Consider the following 17,284-nt stretch of genomic DNA (forward strand, 5'->3'; position numbering starts at 1 on the left):
CGCCCCGACAACGTGTCAGCACCACGAGTTTATAATAATCAAAGGAATGTAAATATGTCCAGTTCACATGTGATTACTGTTATCGATACCAAAGCTGATCTCTGTGTTCGTAATAAAGGTACAATCCCAGTAGGCAGAAGTGAATGTAACACCACTCTTACCTTTGACACCCCAAATGGCATTTCATTTGTGGCCTCCCGAAATACGTACTTTATATGTGGAAATAAAGGCTATCATCGTCTCCCTATAGGATGGTTAGGAACATGTTATATATCTTTTGTATTGCCCCCAGTGTTTATTGCCCCACCTATGTATCATAATAACTATGTCCTGTACCACAACTTTATATTGAATAGGGCGAAGAGAGCATTAGTCTTTGAAGACATCGATCAGACTGACACTGCGTTACAACAATATGTCGATTTTAATTTGGGCCTCTTTTCATTTGTTGGAGCTGCTTTTACCAGTCGAAAAATAAGACGGCTAACTCGTGTTGTAGAAGCTGTTGCTAATGATACAGCTTTTGCTTTAGGAAACTTAACAGAGGAGCTTCAGATTACCAGAATTGTAACGCTCCAAAACCGTATGGTATTAGACGTAGTATTAGCTGATCGTGGAGGAGCATGCCGCATTATCGGAAGTAGTTGTTGTGTATACGTGCCAGATAATTCACCTTCTGTGTATGATGCAATATCTAAACTACATAAAATTGCTGCTGAGATACATCCTGATAATGGTACATGGACATTCCCAGGGTGGTTTTGGTCAATACTTAGTACTTGGGGTTGGAAGTTGCTGACGATTCTATGTGTAATAATTGGGATATTATTCTTTTTATGCCTCTGTATCCAGTGTGGCCCTGTATTGTGTTCTATGTGCCTTTCTGCTTGTATTCCATCCAAACGAGCATTTGCTAAAAATGAACAAATGATTCATAAAGAAGTAGCACAAATTATGTCTATCGATATTGAAGATGAGTACCCTGATTATGTCCACTATGAGGTAGCTTCAGCTAAACGCTAAAAGGGTCGTCTGTCGTAATTTGACGGTGATCGAGTTAGCGTTAAGCTTTGCTACACGTATTTTCCCCTTATCTTGACTATGGTTATCGGAAGCCATTTTGTATGTATCGGCGGCCATTTTAGTTGAATTCCTTGCCTCGTGGTCAGCATGCCCTTTTGTCCTTCGTCCGTATCACTGACCACTCGAGTTTGCCCAGCAACAGGCTATTTTTAGTACTGGTCAAGCACACACATGCGCAGTTTAGATTGAACAGTCATCACCTAGGAATGTTTCGCCAAACTGACCAGTGGTGTTATAGCTCCTCCCATGAGTTGGCTGTGCTCCAAAAATGACCATATATGTACCTAAAACTCTGTAATTGTATTCCGCCTACATTTTTATTACTGTAAAACTGTATAAAAGAAGGATTTGCACCGATGTTCGGTGCGATACTTCTTGCATTACCGAAGGGTGCTGTAGGAATGTACCACCACCCCATGGGGTCTTAATAAACATGTCTTTTGCATTTTCTAGTTTCCGTGCCAACATCTTTTATGGTGTAGAGGGTATTCTGCGGAGTATGTGGGCCTGGAGAACCCAATACCACAAAGCGACCTGGTGTACATGGCGGGGAACAAAACCAGCTACGTCTTAATAGTCATTAATCAGTGTCCTAAGCATGCGAGCCATAAATGCCCTTGCAGTTTTTCATTGGTAGTGTCCACTCGCAACCTCATGTGCCCAGAGCCAATCAAAACAGTACTCCCATAGCAGCAAAAACCATAGGGAAGGCAGATAAATTTGCAATCATTATACAACCCGACCCAAAAAAACAAAAAAAACAAAGAAATAAAAATAAAAAAATACTAAAAAATAAAGGGAATAGGGGGACTCCATATTACTGTGCCCGCCCCACGGTGGCAATGGCAATCAATAATTCAAATAGCAAACATGTTTAGGGCGGGGAAGCTAAGTCAGGATAGACAAAGTCGAAAGTACCATATTATCTAGAATACCTAATCTTCCCCCCCGGTAATTACCCCGCGGGAATCACGCACAGTCATGGGGACCCAAGAAAAGGATACAAAAGAGCCATAGAAATGAATAACTATCTAACAGACCCCAATCCACCCACCCCACCTTGCACCCCTGCAGAAGGCTATGGCCTACCACCCCCAGCAGCGTGCCTGTCGCCCTAATTATGAACCCGAAATATAGAATGAGGCAAGATAGAGAAAAAGAAAGAGAGAGAGAGAAAAGAAAGCGTGGAGGGAGGATATCATATAACAGGGAGCCCGGCCCCCGCCCGCACAAACCATTGGCGTGACCCAAAACAAAGCTGACAAGTTTTCGGGTATCCATGTATATTAAGAAATTAACAAAGTATTACAATTTGTGGCAGTCCTGAGCTACGTGCACCGAGTAATAGTCCACCGGAATAAGAACCGAGCTCACCCTAGTCCTGTCTTTGCTAACACCACGATGTACGTCGATTTAGTGGGCATAAAACAATACGGTGAGGAAAGGCCGTGGAGAAGTCGCTTGACGGACAATGGAAGCAGCCCATGGGACCTCCTCCGCTGTTGGCAATGCAGAAGCTGGGTATGGCAGTCGTATATTCCAGTGTCAGTACCCACCAGCAATTCCACCCGCTTACATATCGGAACGTCGCTACCCCCACCAAAAAGCGGGGAACAATCAGCGGCCACCTCAGGCCCGTTCGCATTCCCAAGGGACGACTCGGGAGCAATGGCGGACACTACAATGTCTTTTACACAGGAATCCTGGACCAGGGTCAGTCGCCAAATCTTTAGAGCTTGCAGGACGTCAACGATCGTGGGTTCGCGCTCACCTGTGCAGGCCTCAGTGTAGTGGAGAGGCAAGGAATCGGCATCCTGGGGCATTTTGCAGGATTTGATGTCAGCCGGCATTTTACGAATACAGCGCCGTCTCTTCGTACCCAACTCCAGGGGTGGGCCACCTGTAAGGCCCCCACGGGATCCCCCTCAAGCACGCAGATAGCACCCACGGTGCAGAAATGAGAACCACCAACAGAGGGGGATCGACCTGCGCCACCGCTCCACCGGAGCCACTCTCCTCCAAAGATCGATGAAGCCCGGAATGGCCAAACAAGGCAGCAAAGGGGGGAGCCAGCAGCACGGCGTCCCCCGCACACAACTTGCTGCACACCACCTCTGGAGCACCGGACGGTTGTCCCAGACGCGTTCAGTTGCCTCCGGGCTCTTTGCACATCGGCATCCTCCGGCCGGCCACAATCCTCCTTCCGTGGCCGCCTCCGACACCGTCTCGCTGGCCACTAGCTGAAGGCGAGGCCCCGGTCTCCTTCCCGAGGAGGCCGCACTTCTTCGGAGGACACCGCTGCGGATCCACTGAGCGCCGGATCCACCAGGATGGATGGTAAGAGTCAGCAGTACTTGATGAATAAATTGTTTTCCTTGTGGGATAGGATACGTAGCAGGATAGTCGAGTTTGGGCAGGGAGGCCGGCGGAGCCGAGCTACCGTGCGGCCATCGGGGTGTCGAGCTTGGCTCCTCCCCCCGAGAAATTCTATTTTTAGGGTGTTTGGTTTTTAATGGTTCTTTGCCAGCCAGGTATGTGTTTTTTGGAGCGTTGAATTAAGGGACTTGGGGCCAGATGTAGGAAGACCAATAGCGACCGCAAACGCCAAAATTCACAGAATTTCAGCCTTTGCAATCGCTCTTTGGCCTAGAGCAATAATTATGATTCCTTATTTTGCGATTGCATTTAAGGAATCGGAAATTATGATTCCTTAAATGTAATATAAGTAGCACAAAAGAAAGTGCACTTTAGTCTTAAGGAATTGCTAACTACCACAGACTTCAAGTTAGTGGTAATTAGCGATTTCCTTTAAAAAAGCACTTTTTTTCTTTTTTGAAAGTGTCATGTGGCACACGTTCATGCCCTTAGGGCAAGTATGTGTGCCACATATTCACACATGCACATTTCAGGGGTGCAACAGGGTGTCCTTTTGGAACCCTAGCACCCTTGAAATTGTGCCCGGAATTTGCGAGTGCCTCTTGGTTACTCGCAAATTGCGGGCGCAAATCCTATTCATTTCTATGGGACTCCTGGCCCTTAGGAATGAATGGAATGGTATTCCTTGATTGCGAATCTCAATTTGCGATTCGCAATCAAGGAATATTAAGGAATGGCAAATATTATTACGATTCCTATCTACATTCAATTTTGCGAGTCCTTAATAGTGATTCGGTAAAAATCGCTATTAAGGACTTGCAAAATTGAATTTACCTACATCTGGCCCTTTATGTTTTCAAGTGAGTGGAACTTAATGTAGAGTTGTGTGTCGTTGACATACATGTGATATTGGATATTTGAGGAGTTGAGAACCTCAGTGATTGGTTCCATAAACAGATTGAAGAGTGTTGGAGAGAGGGAGGATCCCTGGGGTACTCCCAAAGTAACTGTGGAGGGTTAGATAAAGATTGGTTGATCTTGAATCTTTGTGTTCTCTTTTGGAGGAAGGAAGTGAACCAGTTTAACACCGTACTACATAGTCCCATTCTATGTTTTCAAGAGGTCTAGTAAGTTGTTGTGTTTGACAGTATCGAAGGCTGAGGATAAATCAAGCAGGATTAGCAAACAGGCTTTGTTTTGATCCAATATGTATTAATGTGTCATCTAATATGTGGGACATGGCTGATTCTGTACTGTGCCCTGATCGAAAGCCTGATTGGAATTGATCAAGGAGGTTGAAGTGGTCTATGTGGTTACTAAGCTGCGTGTGGACACATTTTTCTAGTAGTTTGGCCATGGTCAAGATGTTGGAAATTCGGCTATAGTTTAGTTATACAGGTCTGACGTGTGTGGCGACCCTTGACCCTGCCACCAGGTAGGTCGCCCTCCTCAGCCGCCAAACGGTCCTCCTGTGCCGCTGCCGCAGGATTACTGCCTGAGTCTGTCCTGTGCTGCTCTCCTTGGTTTTTTTAAGTTAATTTACTTTTGTCTCTTTTCTGGTACTGTTGCTGTCACCTTCTGTTACTGTTGCTGTTGTTACTGTTGCTGCTCTTGTTTGCCACCCCGTGTGCCCTTTGTGTCCTCTCCCCCCTGGCCCCCTGTTTTTTATCTTCTGTACCACCCCCCTCCTGCTCCCCTCCCTCGTGCTTCCTGCTGCTGCCTCCTCTGCGGCCCTGCACCCATGGTGCCCTATTCGCCGCCCCGCTCCCACCTCCCAGCTGCTCCTCCCTCCCTCAGCCCCTCATATGGAGGCCGCGAGGTGGTGAAGGGAGTGACCCTTGACCCTGCCACCAGGTAGGTCACCCCCCTCGGCCCCCACACGGTCCTCCTGTGCCATTGCCCCGCAGCTGCCAACCGCTGTGACCAGGTTATTTGAGTTAATTTACTTTTGTCTCTTTTCTGATAATGTTTCTGTCACCTTCTGTTACTGTTGCCATTGTTATTGTTGCTCCCTCAGACCCTCATTTGGAGGCCGCGTCAAAGGCAAGCCCGTCTGCGTCCATCCGCGCCTGGACCGTGCCGAAAACCAAGAAACCCAATGGAAGTATGACCCCACCACCCTCCATGCACTCAACACCGGCCGACCATCTGCCTGCTACCAAGCCACTCCAAAGCGCACATACGGACCCTTCTCCTGCCAAACCTGCAAATTCACCTGAGTCCGAACCTGCACCACACCACTTGACCAGGCAATAACAACAACCACCTCAAGTGCATCCTGCTCAACACCCGCTCCGTCCACAAGCACACCGTTGAACTAGGGGACCTTCGCGACACAACAGCACCAGACTTCACCTTCCTCACAGAAACATGGATGAACGCCTCTTCAGCCCCCGACATCGCCATAGCCATCACTGACGACCTCAAAGAATCAAAGAAATCCTGCAGAACCCTTGAGAAAACCTGACGCCACGAGCAGATGACAGAAAACATGACAGCCCTCAAGAACGCCACCCGCAAACATCACCAGCTGATCCGCACCACCAAATACATTGTTCAAAGAAAGGCTGGACAACAACACACACAACAGCAAGAAACTCTTCAGCATCGTAAAAGAACTCTCCAATCCCAGCGCCAGCAGCAACAACATCACACCATAGCAAGACCTCTGCAATTCCCTCGCTACATTCTTTCACCGCAAGATCGCCGATATCCACGACAGCTTCGGTGCCCAGACTCCGCCCCCAGCCACCAAACCAATGCCCCCTACAACCACCCTCAATTCTTGGACTCCCATCAGCACCGAAGACACCGCCCACGCTATGAACACCATCCACTCCGGCTCTCCCTCCGACCCATGCCCTCACCACATCTTCAACAAAGCAGACACCATCATCGCTCCCTACCTACGGAACGTCATAAACAACTCCCTTGCGTCTGCCACCTTCCCGGAGAGCTGGAAGCACACAGAGATCAACGCCCTACTGAAGAAACCCATAGCGGACCCCAGAGACCTCAAGAACTTCTGCCCCATCTCCCTTCTTCCCTTCCCTGCAAAAGTTATCTACAAGATCGTCAATAAACAGCTAACCGCATTCCTCAAGGCCAATGGATCCCTCGACCCATCCCAGTCCAGATTTCGAGCCAACCACAGCACCGAGACCGCCCTCATCGCAGCCACTGACGACATCTGGACCCTACTTGACAACAGGGAAACAACCGCCCTCATCCTCCTGGACCTCTCAGCCACCTTTGATACAGTCTGCCATCGTACCCTAATATCCTGCCTCCACAACGCCGGGATCCAAGATAAAGCTCTGGACTGGATCACCTCGTTCCTCTCCGACAGAACCCAGAGAGTCCCCCTCCCTCCCTTCCAGCGCCAGGAAACCCATGGTGTCAGTGCGCTTTACAAGCACCCCTTACAATACAATACAATACACTTCGCGGCCACCGAGATCATCTGCGGTGTACCCCAAGGCTCATCGCTCAGCCCAACCCTCCTACATGAGCCCCCTGGCCACCATCGCACGCAAACACAACCTTAACATCATCTCATACGCTGACGACACCCAGCTGATACTCTCCCTCACCAAAGACCCAGCCACCGCCAAACTCAACCTCCATGAAGGAATGAAAAACGTTGCTGAATGGATGAAACTCAGGCGTTTGAAACTGAACTCAGACAAGACGGAGGTCCTCATCCTCGGACCATCCCCATCCACTTGGGATGATTCATGGTGGCCCACAGCACTGGGCACCACACCGACACCCACTGAACACGCACGCAGCCTGGGATTCATCCTGGACTCCTCTCTCACGATGACCAAGCAAGTCAACGCCATCTCATCCTCATGCTTCAACACCCTGCGCATGCTCCGCAAGATCTTCCGGTGGATCCCTACCGGAACAAGAAAGATGGTCACCCAGGCCCTCGTCACCAGCAGACTAGACTATGGAAACGCTCTATATGCAGGAACCACAGTCAAATTTTAGAAAAGACTCCAACGCATACACAACGCATCCGCACGACTCATCCTCGACATCCCCGCCACAGCCAAATATCAGCCCACCTGAGAGACCTGCACGGGCTCCCCATCAACAAAAGGATCACTTTCAGGCTCCTCACCCACGCACACAAAGCGCTCCACAACATTGGTCCTGAATACCTCAACAACCCCCCCACGTTCTACACTCCAACGTGCAAACTCCGCTCCGACAGCCTCGCCCTCACCACCGCCCCATGGATCCTTAGAACCACCACCAGAGGAAGATCATTCTCCTACCTGGCGGCCAAGACAATGAACTTCCTCCCCGCCCACCTATGACTGACCCAGGACCACCTCACTTTCAGGAAACACCTCAAGACCTGGCTCTTCAAGCAGTAGCAGCACACCCCTCCCCCTTTACTCAGCGCCTTGAGACCCCTACGGGTGAGTAGCGTGCTCTACAAATGTTATTGATTGATTGATTGACTGATTCTTTAAGATGGGGATACCTGACCAGCTTTGAGGATGTCTGGGATTGTTCCTTGCAGAAGAAAGGTATTTATAATCCTAGTCCATAGAGGCACTAGCAGTGGAGTGAAGGTTTTGAAGTAGGTTGCTGTGAGAGGGTCTGTGAAGTGATTAGATTGATTCTTGGCTTGGTCTAATAGTTTACATATGAGGTCAGCTTTTGATCCCTCTAATATTTCTGTAATAGGAATTTCTTGTGCTTCGTAGTTATTTGAGGTAGGCAGTAGATGGAGCGGCTCTCCATTGTCTTTTAATTGCTCTTAGTGATCTTCTGTCTTGGTTTAGCCTTCCATCATACCAGGGGTAGGGGAGCTAAGCTGTCTAGTACTCTGTTCATAGAGTGAAGGTAGTGATTGGTCAGATCATGTACATTTAATCCATCCGGTGAGGTGTGAGGATGTGACTAGCACTGCAGTTGCGAGTGAGGCAGGATTGACGTTCTCTAGGTTCTTTTTCCAGATTTGTGTTCTAGTAGGTTGGACAGAGAGTAGTTTAACTACTTCATTGATATGGAAGGTGATTATGTGATGGTCGGAACAGTCTCAATGGAGGATTGATTCCAGCTGGGTAGTCTGCTTTGGAAATTACTAGACAGAGGGTTGAGCCTTTTTCATGGGTGGGGCTATCACAGATTTGGAACAAAGTAAGGTCGGACAGGAAAGCTTTGAGGCTATTGACCTCTGGGTGATCAGGATCATTCCAGTGGTGTTTGAAGTCCCCCAGGAAGATCTGAGTTATCAGGAGGATGGTAGAATTAATGTAGTGAGCATATTGGCTTGTTATTGCTTGTGATGTCTAGGCAAATGTCTTCATAGGAGGTGAGCACCGAGTAGATGGAGCAGTTCACAGAGAGGTTGCTCCTGTGGATGCAGGCAATAACACCCCCTGGCCTATCAAGTCTATCTTGTCTTGTGATGTAATCATTTGGGGGAATAAGTATGTCTAAGATGGGCGTGGATGATTTGTTTAGCCAAGTTTCCGTTAAAATTTAAGGTCGGGTCATTGGTTATTATGATGTCAGCTATATCAGCGACTTGACATGATGCTGATCTACAATTTAGTAGGATACAATTTAGCTGGGCCTTGGTGGGAGTAGTGTTGTGGTTGTGAAAGATGGGTACTCTCTTTAGGTTATTTTCAAGAATACCTCTGGGAGTGTGTCTTGAAACTCTAGAGGCAATGGAATGGATGGGGGATGGAGCTCGTAGGATTGAAGTAGGGAAGTAAGATCTTTTGGTGATAGGGTTTTTTTTTTCCTGATCTGACGTGATGAAGCACTGAGGTAAGGTACTGTTTTCCATCTGGGGGGGCAATTGAGTGTATGGCTGATGAGTGAGTTTCGCTTGTGGCTTGTGCTATTGCAGGATCAGGTCATGCAGTGTTTGGATGTCCTCTTTGATTTGCTGTAGGGATAGTAGTATCTCATCGAGTCTGTGGTCTGATGTAGGAGCTATCATATTGATAGCCTGGACTGTGGTTAGGTGAGGAGGGGTTATTGCTTGTGTGGGGTCCTTGCGCGTGCCCTGGGTTGGTTCGAAATCTGGTGGTTTTTCAATGTGATGGTCTATGGAGGGAGAGGTGGAGAGGGGCGTGAAGGGGTATTGATGTGTACTTTAGGAGGATCTGATTTGTTGTATGGCAATATTTCAGAGTGGTAGTCCCTGTAAAGGGGAGTAGAGAGGGGACGAGGAGGGGTTATTAATGTGAGCTGTAGAAAGTGGGACAGTGAGATTTGTAGTGCAGGGAGAAGGGGAAGGTGGGACAGCTGACTGATCGGGTGTAGGTGTGTCAGGAGAGATTGGAGCAGAATCTGCAGTGGAGTTACCGGGGATGGAGAGGGAGGTGGGGAGGGGTGTGCTATATAAAGGGGGGGCGAAGGTGTGGTTGAGGAGATGAGGAGTGGTAGTGGAGGGCCAAGGGGCATATGGGAAGGCTGGGGACGAGGTGATGTGAGTGTGAGGCGAGATGGGTATAATAGAAATTATGGTGGTGCTGGGGGCGGAGTAGGGATTATGGAGATGTAAGTCATTTATTGTGGTGTTGGTTAAGCCTGGGGTGGGTGTATTTGCACTATGGGATACAGAGGGAGAATGTCTAGGTGGGGAGTAAGGTAGGGAGTGAGTCAGAGCACTGGGAGAGTGGTTTGTTGGTGAGGTGGGATAAGTTCTTGCAACCTACGCTTTGATGATCGGGAATATGTTATCTAGTATAGTAAGGTTATGGTTTGATGCCGGCATGAGGACAATCCCACTATGATAGATGGTAATTGTAAAAGTCGCTTTGTAGAACGGGGAGGGAATGATGGATACTGGAAGTTCATGTGCAGTTTTTTTAGTGAATGCAATCGCGAATAGGGCGAGAAAGGCTTTTCGCCATTGTGCTCTTCTTTTGGTGTAGAGGATAATGTTGTTCCTTATGTGCCCTGTGTTATTTGAGAAGTAGGGGTCAGAGATTGTGGTTTCTGGGTGAGATTTTAATAGACTATGTTTAAAGCCTTTGGTCGCCTTTTTTGAGAGACAAGGGGGGTATTTGATGGAGTAGATATGCAGGCACATGGGCTCCATAGTGTGGGTTTGGTTTGTTACGGAGGGGGGGGAGGGTGGGAGGGTCAAAGATTGAATAGGTAGTATGAGAGGATATATATTTAGAGACTTTATTATTATTATTTTTTTGTGGGGGTGGGGTGTGAAGGTCAGTGAGTATGAGAAGTGGTAGGCCTCGCTGTTTGTTACTGATGCCGGCTCCTTGGAATTAGTCCTCACACCATTACCCTTAGTGGGTCCTCTAGTGGTAGGTGGTCCTTACTATTCATAGGGGAGGGATTAAACTGGCTTCCTATGTCTCTTTCTAAATAATTTCCTGGGATCCTTTAGTCATAAATTTATTTATAAGAAGTAACATCGCTGAATTGGTGTGTTAGGGTGTCTAAGGATGAAATCAATGGGCATGCTCAGGTGTGATTGCCTAATGTACCAGTCGTTCCAAGACGGCTGCTTGTTTATCCAGTGGCGGAACAGATGTGGGGGTTGGTCCTATCACTCTTTCCATGAATCAAACCTGTCTGGGTATAGTCCTGTGTCCGTTTCTATGTGGGGAGATAACAGTGCTTGGCCCTTTGTTGGGAATGGCAAACTCCCACCTGCTGGGATTCTAGCTTGTCTGGATATAGGTAGCTGAGAGGCATAACAGAAGAGTAATGGGATTATGTACGTGTGCGCAGATGTGGGCATCCGAAAAAAAAAAATGTTCTAAACCCCAGTATCTTGATCATTCAAAACTTTAATCCTTCTTCACTTTTTTGTATGTATTTATGTGCTTAATCGTTCTTAAAATTTCAATAAAGTCTTACTGAACTGAAAAAAAAAAAAACTGGTGACTCAGCTCCAGCACCCTTGATCTAGCCGTAAGAGACAACTCCTTCCACAGCATTGGGCCCAACAAAGAGCAGAATAAAATCAAAAATGGTGACTGGTCCAATCGAAAACTGAGTTCCAGATTAATGGGAAATTAAGGAGTTTTATTACAACCATTTTAGAAAAGGTAATATCAATAAAGTACATTATTGCCATGAAGTTACCGATACAGACATTCAAAGTCAAAAAACAAAAATATCAGGTTCAAATAAAATACACACACAGCATTTCTAAAAAGGGAAATCTACGGGGTTGTGAGTAAAATTAACATCTATACCATGAAAACATAGTTCGATGAGAAAAAAATAATTTCTCAAACGCACATAGCTCCGTGAGGAAAACTTGACTCATTTCTGTGACGAAAAATAAGAGTCACGCCCATCCACATAAAACCAACAAGTGTTTTACACAATTTTGCATACATAATGAGGGAAAGTGCATATTCAGCATTGCATGATTATCAACACTACATTTTAGACGAACCTATGATACCAATCCACTTTTAAGAATGATTAAGAATCTTTCTTCCACAGCAACAGAAATCCAGAAATGCAAAATGTAATTTGAAACATTCTCTATCAAAGACCAATACATTAATGTGCCAGCAAACAGGTATCAGCAAGATTAATTTACAAAACTTGCTCTCCAAAGAAGCAGATAATAATTATGTCACACTGCACTGTGCTTTGTGGAAACTGTAGGCAGAGAAGGCTTGCAGGGGGGACATTGATTGGGAGTGGGAATGAGAAGGATAATCAAAACACCAGAAACTGCATCGATTTTAATAAAATGGTGTCTTCATGAAAAATGGGGCATAACTAAATTATGTTATGAATCATACTTCTAAACATGTCTAGAAATTCATTTTAAATTCAACATCATTATTTCATCAGTTACGTCTATTATTCAAATTAAATTAATAATTCACACATTTGATACTCGAAATTGCACAAATAAAAACAACTCTAACTCAGATGAGTTTCTTACCGTAAATTACTGTGAGTGTAAATCTTTGCACTTTCCTGAAAATCTAGTTTCACCTAAATGTATAGATAGGAAAAAGAAATGAAACAGCATAATCAGGCAGAACGCCCCCTGTTGGTGACCTTTTATAGTACAACCTTATAATTTAGAAACAGTAAAGGTGGCAAAACACTACACAGTAACATCTGCAAGTCCTTCTTTGTGAATACTAGTAGTCAATAGATCAGACTGGAATACTGGGCAGAAGTGCATCTATTGTAGAACTAAATAAACACAAGAGTGATCAATTGCCTCAGAAATGAAAGACTATTTGGCCTTCCATTTTAGTTGATCACCTGAAGCACAAAGCGAGTGTCTGGATTATGAAAGAAGCAACAGAGGACCTACTGAGAGGGGCGGCAACATCACGGCGTGGGAGGCGGTCTACTATGGCAGAAGTATTGTTAATATGGATATTTCAAAACTGAGCCATTCTGCAACATCAGGTGTACATCCAGTTGGGAAAAAGGTAGGTTCTCCTCAAATATGTTTGCAAATCAATCACCCCTTTTGAGGAGGTCTATATGGAAGACTTTACAACCAGTAGCTACTATAGTCATCAAGTCAGGACATGATGCCTTCTCCATCAAAGACTCCATAGTAAACAGAATATCGAGCTTGGATCCGGGATAAATGTTTGTTTCTTTTCATACGCTTCAGTAGATCTTATATTGATTAACATGCATGCTGGTTGGATGGAGGCGATTTTAGAAGTATGGACTTTTTCATAATGAGGTGATCCGAAGGAACAAGCCTTCAGGGGCCTGTAAGGAGGGATGACTCACACATTAGCATTCCTACCTAATAAATATAGGCTGTGCAGTATAGGAATATGTGGTTCTGGTTGACCATAATAATAAAACAGTGCTTCTCCCAGTTGCCAGTATACATCAGAGGACCTAGATTGTTCAGAAAGTTTGACCTCAAACAACCACTAATGAGCTACAGACCCAAAGGTTGGAACCACCTTGAAGCCCACACTGGGTTTTAGTCCTTTTCCGCTGTCAAGGTCTATGTGCTGGGGCAGGAATGTCCATGCATGGATCCAAAGGGACTAAAGGCCAGATGTAGGTAATTCTATTTTACCGATTCATAAATACCGAATTTTACCGATTCGGTTTTTATGAATCGGTAAAATAGAAGGGGGGAGATGTAGGTAAAATCGGTAATTGAATGACCGGTTCTGTAAAAATCGGTATTTACCGAATCAGTAAATACCGATTTGGTAATGCCCATTGATTCCTATGGGCATTGAAGCCCATAGGAATCAATGGACATTACCGAATCGGTATTTTCCGATTTGGTAAATACTGATTCCAGCAAGGGTGCAGGGGGTGTCACTTTGACACCCTCTAGCACCCCAAATACTGGCATGTGTGCCATGTGGCACACAGACATCTCCTAAGGGCATGTCTGTCTGTCACATGGTATAGGTGTGCATGCACACATGTGCATGCACACCTGGATTAGGTATTTTACCACCCAATTGGATTGGGTTGTATAATACCGAATCTGTAAGGCCTTTGGGACTCAGAAGAGTCCCACCTACATCAGGAAGTTACCGAATCGGTAAAAATACTGATTCAGTATTTTACCGATTCGGTATTTTACCGATTCGGTAAATTTACCGATTCGGTAAATTTACCGAATTGGTCAAATAGGGCCCCTACATGCCAATTACTAAATACCGGTCGGTAATGGCCGAAATCGGCCGTTACCGACCGGTGTTTCGGCTCCTACATCTGGCCCTAAGTCTGGGCACTGGGTGTGCACTGCGAACCCATAATGTAATGTTTTGCAACCCAGAGGTGGGCTCTGTGGTCTGGAGAGCAACAACATGGGAACACTTCTTTTGAGGGTGCATGGACAAGTAGTGAGTTCCAATAATCAATAATTAGGCACACATGTCAAGTTTGCTAGAAATTAATCCTTGGGTACTAGGGACCAACGACTGCCCCAGATGCCAGTTAGAACCTCCAGAAATCACATACCCTTGCATTTCATTTATCAATACGAACCTGTTCCTTTTGGTAGAAAATAAATGTCAGTGAGCATGTGTATGATAGAAATTAATTCATCTAATATTAAAAATTCAACACATCAACGGTTTCATTTCATTTTTTTAAATGAGGATTGCTTTCTTCCTGTCACCAGTGCACAGGTATTTACTTGCAATCCATCTATTGCTAGGCACTGACATGTCTACTATCCTGTGCGGATCCTGGATGCAAGAGTAAGCAAGCATTCCCAGCCCTTAGTACATCATCAGAAATTGTTGAAAAGAGAAAGGTACTCAGTGAGGGACAGCTACTGGGGTTTATTGAGTTCCAGGACAGAATTGATTTTAATGTAGCTCTGGTTCACCTAGTGACCCCCTAACATTTTCTAAAGAAGCAAGGTACACTTACAGTCAGGGGACAGAGGAAGAGGCACCTTCTTGTGATGTGATTAATCAAAGAGGAACACTTAAGGGGACACAACATGTACAGAGTCAGTTCATGCCCTCCATAGGTGAGACCAAGAGTGTGTGCCACTTGACATGACAAAATATAGGGGCCTATGATACGTTTTTGGTCGTGCACTGCTGCGCAACCATTTCGCCAACGGGCGCGCCACCCACCTGACAGAATATGAGTTTTGAGTAGCCTGGCAGTCAGGGGGCGTGGTGGTCCCATGGTAGTGCCTCTTTTAAAGGCGGCAGGGCAATTGAAAAAGGCACCGCAATGGGGCTGTATTACATGGTATGACAGTCCATGCCGTGCAGGAACCTATGTGCATGCACACAGGGAGGCACATGTTATGCATGCACATGCAGTTGAAGCACTGGGGGCCCTGTACACTGGGGGCCCTGTAGGGCCCCCTTTGTATCATCTCCACCAGTGCCACCACAACTCATAATATTCTTAATGGGACTGTGGTAGTCCCGCCAAGCAAATTGCAGCCTTTGACCACTGCTCTTACACCAGGGAACAGTGGTTCCCTGGCAGAGCCAGCAGTAACAGGGCAGTCCAACTGCTGGACTCGTAATTGGGGGGTCAGACCACCAGATTGTAATAGAGCCCATACTGCTTAAGAAGTAACACATGGTTGGGATGAAAGTCATCTGCATGGCTACGTTAAACTGCGCCCCCTGCTCTTCAACTATATTGTCTAACCTAGGTTATTCACCTTCCAAACATTTGGCACTTATCTGAGAGCATAGCGTGTTATCTCATCTACTGGCTACAAGACAATGGACCTCATGATGAGGGGGCACTACTCTTTGTGAGGGTAGGTATAGCCCCCTGTCACACCGTAGTTGAGTCTCTAGAAGTGATTTCTTCTGGTAGGTGGCACAGAAGATGTCATAGATAAAAATGAGTGTGCTCACCTGGAGCGTACAATCATGTACGAAGATCAAGCACCAATGTGTAATATATTTATATATATATATATATGCAAAAAACCAAAGGTTTTACAGCCGTTATAATTAGAAATTAGCACGTTTTCAAAGTCATCGATGTGGAAAATATTGTCGACAAAAATACAAGTCAAAGGGAACATTTTATACCGAATGCCCTTTTGCATACTCACGTCCAATATTTTCAAAAGGAAGAGTCAATAGTTTGATGTCAGCAGTGAGACATACTATAACTCAAAACTCTCAGAAGTTTACATACAACATAAAAAGAACTGAAGATTCAAAGTATAATAATGACTACAATCCAGTGATTTTGACAATATGGAATGCAAACATGGATATCCATCATGGTGCAGATAATTAAATGGCTGTTGCTTGCTATGTTACATCGTATATTACAAACACAGCACTAACTGGAACTCAAACAGATACACAGAGGTGACCCTTTTCACAGTATGCACTTTATTGAGCAGTAAAATGCTAAATGTAAATAAGAACATTGCTGTTCCCAGAGAGGTGGTGCGTTGACTGTGGATGCTGCCCAGTGGTGTGGCACTGAGGCGGGGTTAGGACAGTTATAGGTGGTGCGCCGGTCCTCTCTCTAGCAATGGCACTATCACAGCCTATGAGTAGACTGGCAATAGTGGCAGCATAATTCTTGGTATGGGATGTAGGCTCTAAAACTCCTTGTGTGCCTTTTAGTTTTACTCCATCCCTCACTGGGTGGGAATGGGGAGCACATCTGTGAATTTAATTTTCCAGCATCAGCTATAAACCTTGGACAGGCATCTGGAGTGATATAACTTTGCCATTTGAGGGCCTGGCTGGATAGATTGGGAGGAGAGGTTTTGACACTTGGCCTCTGGGAGCCAGATCAGGGCCCAACTAAAGATTAAGATATGCATTCCTCATCCTAATTGCAGACAGGACTCATATTTAGGGGAGTCATCTGTGGTTCAAAGGGAGACCCTCTGAAGCACCCACAACTTCGAAGGCAAACCATGCTATAAGTACTGGTGCAATGCTTCACCAAGAGAGAAATACACGTGTGGGACAAGGGACCAACGAACTTGGAACTGCGGGGTGCAGACTGCCAGAGGAATCTGATCCACACAAGGAGGATTATTGCCATTGAAAGATACTGAATTCCCTTTCTGAACTGTGTCGGTCCTGGACTGACTACCTGCTGCTGTGTGGCATCCTGAAATGTGCTCTCCAAGGGCTTGCTGGTTTGCCCCCCTTGATCTTTTGACGGTCTAAGGGACACAAAGATCTCCGATGAGGAACTCACACCATCTATTTGTAACACCTTGAGAAGGTTTCCCTCTTAAGTGCCCACATAACCTCCTGGATCCCAACTGGTAGCGCCGCGTGAGTGTGGAACTAAGAATTGTGCCTGGGGACCATGCTGCCTTGAGTGGAGCCCCAGATGTCTTGCTCGCATCTAACGCACGTGGCCCAAGCATCAAATA

At 46.0% G+C, this 17,284-nt stretch overlaps 1 protein-coding gene across 4 annotated transcripts in view; it reads right to left on the minus strand.

Moving 5' to 3' along the window:
- Positions 1–17,284, minus strand: part of LOC147701101 (chemerin-like receptor 1) — an 85,922-nt gene that overhangs the window by 56,048 nt on the left and 12,590 nt on the right. For 3 of the 4 annotated variants that reach the window (XM_086929882.1, XM_086929881.1, XM_086929883.1), the window contains exon 2: positions 12,377–12,429. The exons of the other annotated variant lie outside the window; for it this stretch is intronic. The gene's annotated coding sequence lies outside the window, so the exon portion shown is untranslated. The remainder of the gene's footprint in view (positions 1–12,376; positions 12,430–17,284) is intronic. 4 annotated transcript variants of the gene reach the window in all.

Source organism: Lissotriton vulgaris, chromosome 7, assembly GCF_964263255.1.
Source record: "Lissotriton vulgaris chromosome 7, aLisVul1.2, whole genome shotgun sequence".
Taxonomy (NCBI): Eukaryota; Metazoa; Chordata; class Amphibia; order Caudata; family Salamandridae; genus Lissotriton; species Lissotriton vulgaris.